Source organism: Rattus rattus, chromosome 3, assembly GCF_011064425.1.
Source record: "Rattus rattus isolate New Zealand chromosome 3, Rrattus_CSIRO_v1, whole genome shotgun sequence".
NCBI classification, from domain to species: Eukaryota; Metazoa; Chordata; class Mammalia; order Rodentia; family Muridae; genus Rattus; species Rattus rattus.
In genome coordinates, this window is record NC_046156.1 from 29,807,515 (window position 1) to 29,813,863 (window position 6,349).

The window sequence follows — 6,349 nt, forward strand, 5'->3', positions numbered from 1 at the left end:
GTGCCCTTAACCTCTCAGCATTCTCCCCAGCCCAACACTTACTTTCATTTGTAACAAAATTGGTTCTTTTTATCCTCTCCCTGATCTAGAAATGCTAGCTACCTCATGGCACAATAAACTCTGCTGATTGCATCCCATAATTAAATACCTTGTGATTTAGGTAAGGACTCAGATATTTTATACCCAAGCCTTTGTGTCTTCTCCCATTATCCTCAGCTGTAAGGGATGCTGGCGGTGGGGAGGGGTTGTACTGTTTTGGCCTCATTAGATTCTCTTTCCCCAACCGAATTTCCCCGAAACTCAGCCCCAGATCCGATCTCTGATGATCCCTCTTTTGTGCACGTTCAAGCCCCTGCTCAACCTCAAACATCTCCTCCCCCACCCAAGCCCCCACCTGGCAACTCTGCTCCCACCTCTCCCTTGTTCTCCAATGTTTCCTCCACTTCCTCCTTCCTCCTGACTACCCCTACAGATTACCAGATTACCGGCATACATACTCTCACACTTACTTTTAGAAACGTCACATTAAAAACCTTCACCTCACAAAGCAGTCTTCCCCTTCTGGGGTAGATATAGGGACCATTTACTTACATGTCTGATCCACCTCACATACAATCCAAAGTGGAGTTGGTTAGCCAGGCCACCTCAACCTTCATTAAGGAATCCAAAGGACTCCTGGTAACTTGTGATGTAATCTGTCAGGATAATCCTACTGTCCCAGTGATCTGCTGCAGGCATAAGGAGGTGTTCTGTCTCTGGTGTTCAGTGTGTGACTACATTGAGGACATTCAGACTCATAAAAGAGTCAGGCCAGACTTCCTTGCTGGTCCTGCTATGGAACCTAGCTCGTCATATCAGGTCACAGACATAGGAGATTATGGGGTCGGGGTGGGGAACCTGCTAGACTCTTATGATTACCTGTTTATTAAAGGAGGTGAAAATGACTGATGTTAAATGCATTAATTATAACAAGTTATAGGAGATAACATGAGTTTCCAAGGAATCTGTCCTCTTTCTGCCACGATTAGCTGATACAGTATGGAATATTCCTTATTCCCTTGGCCCAGAGCCTGGTGTCTATGCGCACATCTGGAGTCCCCATTTCCTTCATGGCAAATTTCCAAATTTCTTTGAGTGCCCGAGGAGCATGCTTCTTGAAACCCACTCCATGAATGCGCTTATGAATGTTGATGGTGTATTCTCGGGTCACCACCTTGTTGATGGAAGAATGGTCATTCTTCTTCTTACCACCCTTCTTTGAGGGAGCCACTCTGCCAAGGCCCAAGTTGGAAAGGAAGTTAAGGGTATTTTCTTTTGTAGTCACATTCACTCAAACACTCCTTGTTTGCCTTCAAACGGCAGGGTCCTTCCATTTTGGTTACTCAGCACCTAACTGGAGTGCCTGAGAGAGCATCCCCCTACACATCGTTTGGACAGGCCTTGGGCAAAGACATGTCCTAAATTTCCCCCTGGAAGTAGCTTTCCTCAGTCAGTATGATTTATTAGCCTGGAACCCAGTTCAGATAAAAACAGTGTCCTAGTTTTTCAAAAACTTGCCTTATGTGGACATAATGTTTCTCCATCAGAGGCAAGAATCTTCCTGTGAAATGTCCAGGTTTCGAACTTGAGCTAAGCATAGCATAAGAAGCCATTCTAGTGTCTACATAGACCTCATTCCACCTAGCAGGGTCCCAGGCATAGGAACAATGAGGGTCTTTCCTAGACGGAAGGGGATTCTGCAGAATCTGAGTTCCCCACTTCAGCTGACCATAGGTCCCCTTTTTGTCTCAAGAAGACCAGAATAAAAGCCATTAGATTGGAACCCTGGAGTGACAAGGACCCTGGACCTCTGAAAACCTATATTTACTTCCACCTCTGCATTAGCTCTCCCTGTTCTTCCTAAATGCTTGTCTCTGTGTGTACAGGAGTAAAATGGAGTCACATCAGTTTAAATCTGCATGCTGGGGCCCTTTAAATACTCAGGTGCCTATGTTTCCAAGTCATTAGCTTTGTGGCACGAGGTTTGGTCCCTCGCCTCGGGGCACGGGCAGCTGTGGCTCTCTTGGTTGAAAGGCCTCTAAATAAACTCTGGGGCTTACTTAGAGTAAATGACTGACGTGTCCCAGCAGGCCCAGGAAACTCTCAACTTGAGGGCCTTCCATTGAGTCTCACAACTCTCGTCTCACAAGCTCCAGAGGTTACCAGAACACTATGCCAAACTTTCAGTCTTGCTACCGAAAGCCAGCTCCTAATCCTGAGGCCTCTGACAGCATTCCTGGGCAGAGACAATTGACTCTACCTGTACTGCTAGACCAGATTTGCAACATTTCCTACTTGTTCAATCAGAGGCTGGCTATCTTACAGACAGTAACAGATTCAAAGAGGGGAGGGCATGGACTCTTCAGGTATACAGTAGTACACACACAGAGGTCATGGGATCCGGGCCCTCCGTAGATAATTTCATGTCAGCCTCCAATACGTTCTTCATAGGGATCTTCAGAGACAGGAATGGGACTTAGCACTGAGACTTAGACGTGGACTTGGCTTGTGTGTTCCTTGTGCCTGCTCCTGTGTATCTATTTGGAGGAAAAGGGGGCTTCCTTACGACTTATAATACTCTGATCAAACAACTTTTGGCTCTGGCAGAAGCCACCTGCCAACCAACCGACCCATTTGTATTAGGATTTTCTAAAGGAACGGAACTGATAGAAGGACTATGTAAAAGTATATGAAAGATAAAATACAAAATATATATGGTACAGCAATGGCTGCTTCACGTGGGAGAGGCCAAGAATCCAGGAGTTGCTCACAAGGTTGGATGCTTCAGCAATCTCGATCTGGTACCAAAGCTCTGGAAGATTCCTCATCTTCAGTTGAGCTTGTTGGAAGCTCAAAGAGGCTGGTTTTAATACTGGTGATGGAATCCTGCACCAACGGGTTTGACAAACCTCGACAGAAGGAGCGAAAGGCAACAGGTGAAGGTAAAGTCTTCTTTTTCCCTATCCTAGAACATCCTAACCACATAGAAGAGTGGATCTTCCCACTGCCAATAATCTGTTGAAGAAAAGCCCTCGTAGGAATGCCCAGTGCTTGTATTTTAGTTGGTTGCAGGTGCAATCAAGTTGACAACCAAGATTAGCCATCTCACCATTATGTATTGACAGCCTCATCCAAAAGACGGCCCTACACTCCGGGAAATAACTGAGCCAACCGACACCCCGAATAGTGGCATGGCTTTTGCTCCCGGTTGCTTAGTTCCCAACCCCGTTTCCTACGCTCCCAACAAACTGCCTGGGAAACCCCAAAGGTAAGGCTTCACAATCACTTCAGAGGAATAGTTCCAAAGTCCCTCCCCGCTGTAAAATAAGCTTCTACTTACTAAGTATTCTCAGTGGAAGATCCTTAACAATTGCCATAAACTACACGTTTTGGGGCCAGGGTTCCCAATTCTAGTTGAACCTTCTTTGCAGGCACAAGAATTCTTCAGACCCTGTAGCCTTTGTCTGAACAGTGCAGACCTCTTACGCTGGCTTCAGGTCCCGATGTGTCCCTGTGTGATTGGTCTTACCTGGCTTTCCTCTGAGCTTTTCACTTGACATTGAAATTTTCGTGTGTTGCATAGTTTCATGCTGGATTTTCCTGAGCATTTCCATCTGTTTAATGACTGTACCTTGGAACCGGAAGTGGGAAGAAACCCTTCCTCACACTTTTTTTTTTAAAAAATGTGTTTTGTCACAGTGACGAGAAAAGTAACGAAGAAGCTCACTTCGCTCCCATCGCCACTCAATAGTTCTCGCAAACTCTGGCAAGACTTGCGCTTTTAAGGCAAAGCGTTGCTCTCAGGTCTAATCCCCCACCCTCCCCTGCCTTCACGCTGTTCAAGGTCCCTCACAGTGTGCTTTTCGTCTGATACAGAAGCTCACAGCTGTCTTGGAAGGGTGTATCACAGGGACAGATGATCAAGGCGATCACTGCCTACACAGCCCAAGCCTGAAGTCCCCTTTTTGAATGGACTAGAATAAAAGGGACATAGACAAGCCCTTGCGGTTACACGCATTTACTTTTTTTTTTTTAATTTATTTATTTAATGTATATGAGCACACTGTTGCTGTCTTCAGACCCACCAGAAGAGGGCACCAGATCCCATTACACATGGTTGTGAGCCACCATGTGGTTGCTGGGAATTGAACTCAGGACCTCTGGAAGAGCAGTCAGTGCTCTTAACCACTGAGCCATCTCTCCAGCCCCACGCATTTACTTTTAAAGCCATCTTTCTTAAATCTGTTCTTTGACAATTTATACAAGTAAATAATGCTTTTGCTTGCTCTCATTCAAATCTCTCCCGTCTCTCTCCCAAACCTGTAAACAACTCCTTCCTTCCTTCCTTCCTTCCTTCCTTCCTTCCTTCCTTCCTTCCTTCCTTCCTTTCTACAAAGATGTCAAGAGTATGCATTGAGAAAGGACAACCTCTTTAACAAGTGGCGCTAGGCAGACAGCACTTTTACATTTAGAAAAATGATACTAGATCCTTATTTCTCGACCCACAGAGAAACCAGCCCCAAATGGATCAAAGCTCTGAAACAGCTAGAGAAAGCCAGGGTTCAGGTAAGCACTTTCTAAATAAAGTTCCAGGGAAAGACCAACAATGGGCAGAGGGACATCATGGAATTAAAAGACTGCTCTCCAGCAAAAGAAACAGTTGAGCCCAGTGGAGAGGCAGCCTATAAAATGGGAGAAGACTTTTGCCAGTCAGACTGACAGTGGACCCATGTCCAGATGTGCTGGCTAGTCTTGGTCACTTCCACACAAGCTAAGATTATATGGGAAGAGCAATGTCTCTCTACAAATGTCTATGTACAGGCATTTTCAGATTGTCCTACATGTAGGGCATTTTTGGTTAATGATTTAGGCAGAGGGGCCCAGTGACGGCTGAGCCACCCCTGGGCAGATAAAGACCTCTTGGGAGGCCTTTATCTTTAAGAATATCTTGAAGCCAGGCATGGTTCTAAGTACCTATAATCCTAACATCAGAAAGGCTGAGGCAGGAGGATCACAAGTTTGAGGCCAACTTGAACTATAATAGCAAAGCCTTGTCAGGGAGGTGGGGGTACATCAGAGAGGGACAGAGAGACAGAGGCAAAAACAGAGAGTTGAAAACAAAGATTTTAAACTTTGTTTGGCATTCTTTAGAGACCTAAACAGGTGAAGAAGAGATCAGTGGCAAGTAAATCCTTGTGTGTCTAAACAGAAATGAAGAGTCCACTGTGGTCAGGGCAGTAGGCAAGGCCGCATTTCGTGTCTTTTAAACTAATTTATCCAGATACACATGTTGATAAAATTTTCATATATTGTCCTATTCTGTGACTTTTACCATTTCTGTCAGTTCTCTAAAATAGCCTCTTACCTTACAAAAGTAAGATACTCATTCCAATATTAATATTAGTATAACTTTTAATGCCTTTGACATGAAATGTTTAAAAATGTACTTGAAGGCCAATGTGGCTTTCTTAGAAGTCTCTGTAGACCAGGCTGGCTTCGAATTTAGAGATCCACCTTCCAAGTGGTGAGATTAAAGCTGTGAACCACCACATTGGCCTTCAAGTACATTTTTAAACATTTATTTATTTGTTTGTTTGTGTGTGTGCGTGTGTGCGTGTGTGTGCACATGCCCATTTACCACAATTCACAGGCAAGTCAGATGACAACTTGTGGGAATAGCTCTCCTTTTCCACCCTGTGGGTTCAGGAGGTTGAGCTCAAGTCATCACGCTTGGCAGAAACTCCTTCACCTGGCCATCCATCTTGCTGGCCCAGGGGTCACACTCAAAAATGAATCTATTCATTATTAGATGGTTTGTGCACCTCCTCTTTTCTATCAGTATGGTAATGATGAACAAATGCATGATGGGAAGCTCCTCAAAACGTGAGCGCGCGCGCGCGCACACACACACACACACACACACACACACACACACATAGAGAGAGACAGAAAGAGACAGAGACAGAGAGACAGAGACAGAGAGACAGAGACAGAGACACAGACACAGGCAGACAGACAGAGAGAGACAGAGACACACAGAGATACTGAGACACACAGAGAGATGTTTCACTGACAGAGCAGAAGTATCTCCCAAGGCTTCCCTTCTGGTGCTAGTGCCCCATTGTTCTGCAGGGGCCCTAAGATCTTAATACCAGAGCAGAGGCATCTGCTTTTGTTATCAAATGCTGGTCTTTGTGCTCACATAGATCACAAATAATTTTGCAACCTAGAGTAATTTCGTATGTTGAATATATATATTGAGAGCGGTGGCTGGGGGTTGCATCAGAATACATAAGCACCAAATGCAAAC